Raw genomic sequence first — 12,037 nt, forward strand, 5'->3', positions numbered from 1 at the left:
GTTTTGGAGTGTCTGTGGGTTCAGTATGCCTTTGGGCAGTCATTCTAGTTTTCATGTTATTAGGCAAGTCTATTTCTGCAACTGCTTCAAAGTGGCTCTCTCAGGATAACTGCAGTGCCACCAGTTCCCTACTTGTCCCTGGGATCATTGCCAGTGGTTCTGTTTCCCTGTCCCGCCCTGTGCTGCTGTACGAAACTTGCTAGGTATGTGCTTGTGTGAATCTTTCGGTATCATGGCGACTTGTGTGGGCTTTCCTCGGTCCCCTAAACTGACCCTCTGCATCGCAGGGCCGTGAGCATTTGACTCTCAGTTCCCGAGGTCCACCCTCTGCATCGCTGGGCTAGTGTGGACTTGTTTCCGCTTCCCATGCTGGCCCTCTGCATCACGGAGTTTATGTCCATTTGTTTCGTCTCACTGCCTGCACTCTTTGTCGCGGGGGTTATTTGTTCTTCTTTCGGCTGTGCAGGTTGTGTGTTGCCCAAGTTTTTATGTCTCCCCTCTATCGGCACCCCAGTCCCACTCTTTGCGCTGGCTGGGGTTGTCTGCCCCATCACACTAGGCTATCTGGGCCTGCACTCTGTGCTGCAAGGATTGTGCGTGCTGGCTGGGTTTGTATGCCACACCACTCGGTTCCCGGAGCCCGAACCCACTGTCTGTTTGGGGCCGCAGTCCATGAGCTGTTGTTAACGGGCTGAGAAGTACAGATTTCTCTGTTTACTGCCCTTCAAGTCCCTGCTTTGCCTGGTTTTGGAAGACTTCCCAGCTCCCTTTTGGGCCTGCCCGTTAGGGAATTTCCCTGTGTGTGGGAACTCCTGTTTCAGGGTTCCTTCCCTCTCTTGGGGCACAAGTTACTGCCCAAAAGTTCTCCATCTTTTCCCTTTTTATGTCTCCCTCATCTCTCCTACTTCATTTCAGGGAGCTTAGCCTGTCCCCCTGGAGAGCTGCGGTCTTCTGCTGTTGCCTAGAGGTTGCTTTGTAGGAGTTGTTCCATATCTCGATGAGTTTTTGATGTATTTGGGGGAGGCTGGCAATCTCCCTGTCTTACTCCTCCACCATCTTCTCTGTGCTCCCAAAACCAGATAATTTTATAGAAGAGTTCTTCCAAATACTTAAGGAAAATATTCCAATTTTGGGCAAGATCTTCCAGTTTCTCATTTTATGAGACTAGTTTTGATATCAACACCACAAAGGAACAGTACAAGAAAGGAAAAGGAAAGGCCCATTTAACTTATGAATATAGATATATCAAGTCTAAACAAAGTTGTAGAAAACTAAATCTTACAGTGTCCTAAAGTCCAATATGCCATTGTCAAGCAGGGCTTATTCCATCAATGCAGGTAATTTTATAGTAGGAAATCTCTCCATGACATTTACTACTTGTTAGAATAAATGAAAAAAACCATAAGATTGTCACTATAAATACAAGAGTATTTGACAAAAAGTCAACTTTTTTTTAATTGAAAACTTTTAGCAAACTGTGACTGGAAGGGAACTTCCTTAATCTGAAAAAGGGGAAACAACAAAAATCATACAACAGTGTCTTAAAAGAGGAAATGTTGGAAGTATTGTCTCTAAAATTAGAAAAAGGCAGTGAGACCCACAATCACCATTTCCTATTCATAGTTTAAATCAGCAAAAAACAAGAAAAATTAATGATTTGCTAAGCACTTCCCGGGTGGCTCAGGCAGTAAAGAATCTTCCTGCAATGGGGGAGACCTGGGTTCGATCCCTGGGTTGGGAATTTTCCCCAGGAGGAGGGCATGGCAACCTACTCTAGTATTCTTGCCTGGAGAATCCCCATGGACAGAGGAGCCTGGCAGGCTACAGTCCATGGGGTCGCAAAGATTCAGACATGACTGAGCGACTAAGCACAATCACAGCACAGAAGAATACATAAAACTGTCATTATTTTCATATGATTTGTCTCTATAAGACAAATCTTAAAGAATGTACAACTAGTTATTAGAGATACTAGGAGAGTTTTTTAAGTTTTTTGTAGTTTTTTATGTTTATTTTTATCTGTTTATTTATTTGGCTACACTGGGTCTTCATAGATGCATGCAGGATCTTTAATTACAGCATGTGGATTCTAGTTCCCTGACCAGGCATTGAACCTAGGCCCCTGCATTGGGAGTGCAGAGTCTTAGCCACTGGACCACCAGGGAAGTCCTGGTATCATTTTTAAATTAAAATATAGTTAATTTACTATGCTATCTTAGTTTCAGGTGTACAACAAAGTAATTTGGTCATACGTTTACATATATATACATGATTTTTCAGATTCTTTTCCATTATAAATTGTGACAAGGTATTGAGTAGGTCCTTGCTGATTACCTACTTTATATATAGTAGTTTGTATATGTTAACCCCAAACTGCTGATTTATCTCTCCCCCACTACCACTATCCCCTTTGTTAACCATGAGTTTGTTTTCTATGTCTGTGAGTCTATTTCTGTTTCATGAATAAGTTCATTTGGCATCAGTTTTTAGATTCCACCTATAAGTGGTAACATATGATATTTGTCTTTCTCTGTCTGGCTTACTTCATTCAGTATGACAATCTCTAGGTCCATCCATGTTTCTGCAAATGGCATTATTTCATTTTTTATGGCTGAGTACTATTCTGTTGTATACATGTACCACATCTTCTTTATCCATTCTTCTTGTCAATGGACATTTAGGTGACTTCTGTGTCTTGGCTACTGTAAATAATGCTGCAATGAACATTGGGATGCATGTATCTGAGTCATTTCCTAGGCAGGTTGATAAGAAGTCTAGGGGTCCCCAAGGAGAGAGGGGTCTGGAATTCTCAAGGAGGAAGAAAGGACAAACTTTTTTTTCTTTCCTCTACATTCCTTAGGATTATATAACAATAATGCATCCTGCCTGAGGATAGTCTCTGGAGTAAACCTTCTGGCTAATCCTGTTATCTTAAAATGTAAATTATGGGAGTAGGTCTGGTCTTTACAAAGGATTATATAACAATAATGTATCCTGCCTGAGGACAGTCTCTGGATTCAACCTTCTGGCTAATCCTGTTATCTTAAAATGTAAATTATGAAAGTAGGTCTGGTGAGGTCTTTACAACCTCCAGACACTCTTTGGATTCATTGGAGAGTATATAACTCCATTGCTAACACTAGCAAGGGGGTACTCTTTCTGTCCCCTTCCAATGTCTATGTCAGAAGCTTTCTCTATCTCCTTTATACTTTAATAAAAATTTATTACACAAAAGCTCTGAACGATCAAGTCTCGTCTCTGGCCCCAGATTGAATTCTTCTCTTCCGGAGGCCAAGAATCCTGGCATCTTTTCGAGGTTCAGCAACAACCTTTCATCTCTTTTTGAATTAAAGTTTTAATCTCTTCAGGATACATGCCCAGGAGTAGGATTGTTGGCTCATATGATAACTCTATTTTTGGTTAAGTAAAATTTAGTGACACCTGATAGGATTCAATAAGAATACAGCATCATCTCTGTGATATTACTGTCAAAGGTGCATAATATATACCTAATCATGAAGAAAATAGAAAAACCCAAATCAGGGAACATTCTACACCATAACCATTCATTAAACTTCAAATACAGCAAGCTTATGAAAGTCAAGGAGAGACTAGGAAACTATTCCAGACAGAAAAAAAAAAAAAAATCTAAGGAAACCAATAATTCAGCACATGATACTGCACTGGGTCATTTTGCTCTAAAGAAAGATATTAGGAACCTGGAGAAATTTGAATTGGATCTGAGGATTAATGTATTAAAGATGATTCCCTAATTTTAATGGTACTTGTGTAAAAAAAAGCCCTTTGCTTTTATGAAAACACACTAAAATATTGAAAGCTGGTAAAGCATCTTGTTGGCAACTTGATCTCAAATAGGTTAGAAAAAACATATTTGTACTGTAATTTCAAGTTTCATGTGAGATTGAGATTGTTTCAAAATAAAAAGGAAAGGGAAAAAATAACTCCATGAACAGATTTAACAACTGATTAAGGAGTTAAGAAAAAATTAGTAATCCGGAAGAGAAGTTAGAAGAAATGATACAGAAAATTGTTAGTCACTCAGTCCTGTCTGACTCTTTACAACACCATGGACTGACCGTAGCATGCCAGGCTCTTCTGTCCATGGGATTCTCCAGGCAAGAATACTGGAGTGGGTTGTCATTCCCTTCTCTGGGAGATCTTCTAGACCCAAGGATCCAACCTGCGTCTCCTGCATTGCAGGCAGATTCTTTACCATCTGAGCCAAAGTGTCAGGCAGAAGGGAAAGTAAGAGAATGGAGAACTCAATGAGAATGTCTAGCTCATGCTTAATTGGATGACAAGTGGAAAAGACACAGAATGCAACAATAAAGACATAATAATAGAGATCTACTAGAACTGATGATGATTCAGGAGGCCCCAGAAAATGAAATGTCAAGTCTTGAGGAGAAAGGTCTGATCTAGGTGATGGGTGGGTGACTGGACATGTGAAATATGTGTGATCACCAGGCAGCATTAAAGGTCCATGAAGCTTTGAAGCCATTTCAAGTGCTACCAGAAAGCACAATTAGGCTTTAACAGATTCAGGAGGCCCCAGAAAATGAAATGTCAAGTCTTGAGGAGAAAGGTCTGATCTAGGTGATGGGTGGGTGACTGGACATGTGAAATATGTGTGATCACCAGGCAGCATTAAAGGTCCATGAAGCTTTGAAGCCATTTCAAGTGCTACCAGAAAGCACAATTAGGCTTTACTTCAATCATAATTAGCCTACTGTGCCAGTGTTGGACTTAACTAGGATTGGACTTTTGCAAGTAAGAATGACAAAGCAACCCTTTCATGGATCACTGCCTTGTCATAGTGAAGGGACTTGTATAACTCAATGAAGTTATGGGCCATGCTATGCAGATGCTGTCCAAGATGGACAGGTCATAGTGAAGGGTTCTGACAAAATGTGGTCCATTGGAGAAGGAAATGACAACCCACTCCAGTTTTCTTGGGTGGAGAACACCATGAACAGTGCAAAAAGGCAAAAATATATGAAGCCAGAAGGTGAGCCCCTCCCCACTAGGGGAGTCCAATATGCTACTGGGAAGAGCAGAAGGCGATTAATAATTCTCCAGAAAGAATGAAGCAGCTGGGCCAAAGCAGAAATGACGCTTAACTGTGAATATGTCTGTTGCTGAAAGTAAAGTCCATTGCTGTAAAGAACAATATTGCATAGGAACCTGGAATGCTTGGTCCATGAATCAAGGTAAATTGGATGTGGTCAAGCAAGAGATGTCAAGATTGAACATCAATCTAAATTAAACCCCTTATGATTATACAGTGGAGGTGATGAATAGATTCAAGGGACTTGATCTAGTAGACAGACTGCCTGAAGAGCTATGGACTAGAGATTTATAACATTGTATAGGAGGCAGTGACCAAAACCACACCAAAGAAAAAGAAATGCAAGGAGGCAAAATGGTTATCTGACGAGGCTTTACAAATATCTGAGGAAAGAAGAGAAGCAAAAGGCTAGGGAGAAAGGGAAAGATACGCCCAACTGAATGCAGAGGTCCAGAGAAAGCAAGGAGAGATAAGAAGGCCTTCTTAAATGAACAATGCAAAGAAATGGAGGGAAACAATAAAATGGAAAAGACAAGAGATCTCTTCAAGAAAATTGGAGATATCAAGGGGACATTTCATGCAAGGCTGGGCATGATAAAGGACAGAAAAAATAAGGATCTAACACAGGCAGAAGAGATTAAGAAGAGGTGGCAAGAATACACAGAACTATACAAGAAAGACTTAATGAACCAGATAACCATGATGGTGTGATTACTCACCTACAGTTGGACCTCCTGAAGTATGAAGTCAAGTGAGCCTTAGGAAGCATTAGTTTGAACAAAGCTAGTGGAGGGGACAGAATTCCAGTTGAGCTATTGAAAAATCCTAAAAGATGATGCTGTGAAAGTGCTGCACTCAATATGCCAGCAAATTTGGAAAACATAGGAGTGGCCACAGGAATAGAAAATGTCAATTTTCATTCCAATACTAAAGATGAGCAATGCCAAATAATGTTCAAACTACCATACAATTGTGCTCATTTTACATGCTATCAAGGTTATGCTCAAAAACCTTCAAGCTAAGCTTCAAAAATACGTGAACATAGTACTTCCAGATGGACAAGCTGGGTTTTGAAGAGGCAGGGGAACCAGACAGAGATCAATTTGATAACATTCATTTGATCATGAATAAAGCAAGGGAGTTCCAGAAAAAAAGCTACTTCTGTTTCATTGACTACACTAAAGCCTTTGACTGTGTGGATCACAACAAACTGTGGAAAATTCTTAAAGAGATGGGAGTACTAGACCACCTTACCTGTCTTCTGAGAAACTTGTATGCAGGTTGATAAGCAACAGTTAGAACCAGACATGGAACGACTGACTGGTTCAAAATTGGGAAAGCAATGTATGGCAAGGCTATATATTGTTACCCTGCTGATTTAACGTATATGCAGAGTATATTATGCAAAATGCTAGGCTGGATGAATCACAAGCTGGATTCAACATTGCTGGGAGAAATATCAACAATATCAGATATGCAGGTGATACCACTCTAATGACGGAAGGTGAAGAGGAACTAAATAACCTCCTAATGAGTGAGAAAGAACAGAGTAAAAAAGCCGGCTTGAGATACAACATTAAAGAAAAACTAAGATCATGGCACTTGGTCCAATCACTTCATGGCAAATAGAAGGGGAAAAAAGAGGAAGCAGTGAAAGGTTTTCTTTTTTGGGGCTCCAAAATTACTATGGACAATGACTGCATCCATGAGATTAAAATACAATTGCCCCTTGGAAGGAAAGCTAAGACAAACTTACACAGTGAATAAAGAGCACCGATATCACATTTTTGACAAAGGTCTGTTAGTCAAAACTATGGTTTTTGCAGTAGTCATGTGCCCATATGAGAGGAATTCAAGACTCTGCTTCAAACACACAGGCTTTGATTCAAGGTTTCAAAAATCTCAGGAACAATTTTTTTTAAGACTGATCTCATGGTCAATTTTCTTGGGCTCCAAAATTACTGCATGTGGTGACTGCAGCCATGAAATCAAAAGATGCTTGCTCCTTGGAAGGAAAGCTATGACAAACCTAGACAGTTTATTAAAAGCAAAGACATTTTGCTGACAAAGGTCCATATAGTCAAAGCTATGGTTTTTCCAGTAGTCATGTATGGATGTGAGAATTGGACAATAAAGAAGGTTGAGTGCTGAATAATTGATGCTTTTGAACTGTGATGCAGGAGAAAATTCTTGAGAGCCCCTTGGACAGGAAGATCAAACAAGTCAATTTTAAAGGAAATAAACCCTCAGTATTAATTTTTTAATTTTTATTTTAATTGGAGGCTAATTACAATATTGTATTTGTCTTGCCATACATTGACATGAATCTGCCATGGGTATAAATGTGTTCCCCATCCTGACCCTCCCTCCCACCTTCCTCCCCAGCCCATCTCTCAGGGTCATCCAAGTGCACCAGCCCTGAGCACCCTGCCTCATGCATTGTACCTGGACTGGCAATCTATTTCACATATGATAATATACATATTTCAGTGCTATTCTCTCAAATCATCTCAACCTCACCTTCTCCCACAGAGTCCAAAATTCTGTTCTTTACATCTGTGTCTCTTTTGCTGTCTCACATATAGGGTCATCATTACCATATTTATAAATTTCACATATATGTGTTAATATACTGTATTGGTGCTTTTCTTTCTGACTTACTTCGCTCTGTATAATAGGCTTCAGTGTCATCCACCTCATCAGAACTGATTCCAATACATTCTTTTTAATAGCCGAGTAATATTCCACTGTGTATATGTACCACAACTTTCCCATTCATGCATCTGCTGATGGACATCTAGGTTGCTTCCATGTCTTGGCTATTGTAAACAGTGCAGCGATAAACATTGGGGTACACGTGTCTCTTTCAATTCTGTGTATGCCCAGCAGTGGGATTGCTGGGTCGTATGACAGTTATATTTCCAGGTTTTTAAGGAATCTCCACACTGTTCTCCATAGTGGCTGTACTAGTTTGCATTCCCACCAGCAGTGTAAGAGGGTTCCTTTTTCTCCACACCCTCTCCAGCATTTATTATTTGTAGACTTTTGGATAACAGCCATTCTGACTAGTGAGAGATGGTAGCTCATTGTGGTTTTGATTTGCATTTCTCTGACAATAAGTGAAGGTGAGCATTTTCCCATGTGTTTGTTGGCCATTTGTATGCCTTCTTTGGAGAAATGCCTGTTTAGTTCTTTGGCCTATTTTTTAATTGGGTCGCTTATTTTTCTGGAACTGAGCTGCACAAGTTGCTTGTATATTTTTGAGATTAATTCTTTGTCAGTTGCTTCATTTGTTATTATTTTCTCCCATTCTGAAGGCTGTCTTTTCACCTTGCTTATAGTTTCCTTAATTGTACAAAAGCTTTTAAATTTAATTAGGTCCCATTTGTATATTTTTGCTTTTATTTCCAATATTCTGGGAGGTGGGTCATAGAGGATACTGCTATGATTTACATCAGAGTGGTTTGCCTATGTTTTCCTCTAGGAGTTTTATAGTTTCTGGTCTTACATTTAGATCTTTAATCCATTTTGAGTTTCTTTTTGTGTATGATGTTAAAAAGTGTTCTAGTTTCATTCTTTTACAAGTGGTTGACCAGTTTTCCCAGCACCACTTGATAAAGAGATTGTCTTTTCTCCATTATATATTCTTGCCTCCTTTGTCAAAGGTAAGGTGTCCATAGGTACGTGGATTTATCTCTGGGTTTTCTAAAACACCAGAGATAATTTTGGTTTAAAAAACCAGAACCAATTTTGTTCCATTGATCTATGTTTCTGTCTTTGTGCCAGTACCATACTGTCTTGATGACTGTTGCTATGTAGGATAGCCTGAAGTCAGGTAGGTTGATTCCTCTAGTTCCACTCTTTTTTCTCAAGATTGCTTTGGCTATTCAAGGGTTTTTGTAATTCCATACAAATTGTGAAATTATTTGTTCTAGTTTTGTGAAAAATACCATTGGTAGCTTGCTAGGGATTGCATTGAATCTATAGATTCCTTTCAGTAGTATACTCATTTTCAGTATATTGATTCTTACAATCCATGAACATTGTATATTTCTCCATCTATTTGAGTCATTTTTCATTTCTTTCATCAGTATTTTATAGTTTTCTATATATAGGTCTCCCTGTTCAGCCCCCGCTTGCTGGTGGCAGATACGAGTGTCTGGGCTTCTTCTCCTCTGAGAGTTGTAATTAGACCCATAATCTGAGGGTTTTATTTATTTCTTTTTCCCTCCCAGTTATGTTGCCCTCTGAGATTCCAGAACTCCCCACAGACCCGCCAGCAAGAGGGCCTCCTGGTGTTTGAAAACTTCTCTTTTAAGACTCCCTCCTTGGGATGGGTCTCCATCCCTAACTCTTCTCTCTCTCTTTTTATCTTTTATATTTTGTCCTACCTCCTTTTGAAGACAATGGGCTGCCTTTCTGGCTACCTGGTGTCCTCCACCAGCATTCAGAAGTTGTTTTGTGGTATTTGCTCAGCGTTCAAATGAACTTTTGATGAATTTGTGGGGGAGAAAGTGGTCTCCCCATCCTATTCCTCCGCCATCTTCCTGAATCCCCCCTCAGTATTCATTTTGAAGGACTGTTACTGAAGCTGAAGCTACAATACTTTGGCCAGCTGATGCTATATGCCCACTCATTGGAAAAGGCCCTAATGCTGGGAAAGATTGAAGGCAAAAGAAGAAGAGGGCAGCAGAAGATGGGATGATTAGTTAACACCATCGAATCAATTGACATGAGTTTGAGCAAACTCTGGGAGATAGTGGAGGACCGAGGAGCCTGGTGAGCTACAATTCATGGGGTTGCAAAGATTCAGACATGACTTAGTGACTGAACAACAACAATAATGTTAAAGTAAAAGTGGAGCAAGTGAGTTGAGAGTGTTGCAAAGAAGTGGCTACCAATTATCAATGAAATTTAAACTGAATAAGGAGGGAAGGGAAGACATCAGTTGGATGAAGGCCAGCCAGTAAAATATTGGTAGATCAATGAATTGTATGTCCCAAGAGGGTCAAAACATAGAAGAAGTGAGGTGGTCTTGTTTCTTCCTGAGCTTTAATTTCTTACTCATTTCATATATTTTAAAGAAGTGAAGTTTTACAATAATTCATACACAAACAGGTAGAAAATAATTTGGAGAGCTGGACTAAATTTACACACAAGTAACTCAGATATTAGTTAATCATGTACTCATCCTAAGGGACAGCAAAGTATAGGAAATTTAGTCCCTCTGCCCACCTTTGTTATGTCCACTCACACTGTTCTCTTTTCCCAATCTTATTGATAGAGGAAACTTACTTTAAAATGATTCTTATATGGTGCTTTTCATATTGCAAATTACTTAGAGTAAGAGGAGAGGTGCTATTTTTCATTCCTCAGTGTATCCCTTTCTATCCTTCCTCATTTCCTTATTCACAATCTTTCTTTCTAAAATGAGATGTTGGGGAAAGGTGGGAAGAAATGCAGAGACCTACAGGCACATTTTGTTCTGATGTAATTTTAATGACAATCTAATTGCATAGGTTTTGTTTTCTTTTCAAAAGTGCACTTTTCAGATGAATTTATTCAGAGCAAACATTGACTAGATATCATATTTGTTTAGTTCTTTTTGTCAACTGAGCCAAAATAATTCTTCTAGAGCAGCCCCGTATTCTCCCATTTCCTAGTTACAAAAGAGGAGGTATTGCTGCTAAAAAGCAAGATAGTAAAGTGCCAGAAAAAGAGGCAGAAGTAAAAAAAGAAGGAGGCAAGGAAAGGAGCACCTCCCCTTGGCTAGCCAAATACTAACATTCACCATTTAGTTTATCTGAGTTCCATTTCACACCTCAGTCTCCCTTGGCCATTTGACCTGACTTCGCTGACAGAATAGTTTTAAGTCCCCCTTCAACTGTGTGAGCCTAAAGCCTCCCATCTCAATATCCCATTTATGGAACTTTTGATCTCCAATGCTTCAGTGGCAGTGTAGGTAGATTTTCTCTTACTTGAAAACAACAGTATTCTAACAAATAAAGGACACAACTTTGTATTTTATATATTTATATATTCTGATTCTTTATAGCAAATCTGTATTTCTGTTATAAATATTAGTAGCTAACATTTAACTGTGGTCCTCACAACTCTATAAGGAAGGTATTCTTATTGTCTCTGTTTCACAAATAATGAAACTGAGGCACAGAGAAGTTTTGTAACTTGACAAAAGTCAAGTGAGAAGTAAATGGTGGAATTGAGTTTCATATGCAGGTATTCTGATCCAAAATTCTTGTGCCTATTCACTTCACAAAGTTGCCTCTCTTTTTATAAATGTAAAGAAAAATGAAAGAAAATTTGCTTCCTTGGCACTCCCAGTGCTACCACTATTTTTCAGATCTCTATCATCGTGTATGTGGACTGGGCATCAAACACCTTTCATGCCCTGCCTCACATCCTCCTAACCCTAACATTCTACAAGCATGTCAAACCTGATATCACTTGTCTATACTATGATGTATCTCACTTTCTGTCATAGGCCTGTAGGAATCTGTTCTGCCATTTTGAAGCATGCATAAGTTTGGAAGTGCAATGAATTGAATGCTCCATGTAGTGACCCTTGAACAATGAGATATGGGAGCTGTAGAGAAACATTACAGTCTTCTGTCCCTCCAAAGGATGATTCTACATGTATATTCTGTGTGGTTCCTCAGTGAGATCTATCCCCAGTTTTACAGCTTGAAAACATAACCTTCTAAGCTCCAATATTTTGGCCACCTGATGAGACGAGCCAACTCATTAGAAAAGATCTTGATGCTGGGAAAGACTGAAGCCAGGAGAAAGGGATGACAGAGGATGAGATGGTTGGATGGCATCACTGACTCAAAGGACACAGAACACAAGCTCTGGGAGATAGTGAAGGACAGGGAAGCCTGGCATGCTGCAGTCCATGGAGTCGCAAAAAGTCAGACATGACTGAGCAAC

At 39.6% G+C, this 12,037-nt stretch overlaps 1 non-coding gene across 1 annotated transcript; it reads right to left on the reverse strand.

Moving 5' to 3' along the window:
• Positions 1-2,093: 2,093 nt before the first annotated feature.
• TRNAG-CCC (transfer RNA glycine (anticodon CCC)) lies at positions 2,094-2,165 on the reverse strand. The gene has a single exon. It is a non-coding gene; the product is annotated as a tRNA-Gly (tRNA).
• Between the last annotated feature and the right edge of the window lie 9,872 nt (positions 2,166-12,037).

Source organism: Muntiacus reevesi, chromosome X (assembly GCF_963930625.1).
Source record: "Muntiacus reevesi chromosome X, mMunRee1.1, whole genome shotgun sequence".
Classification (NCBI taxonomy): Eukaryota; Metazoa; Chordata; class Mammalia; order Artiodactyla; family Cervidae; genus Muntiacus; species Muntiacus reevesi.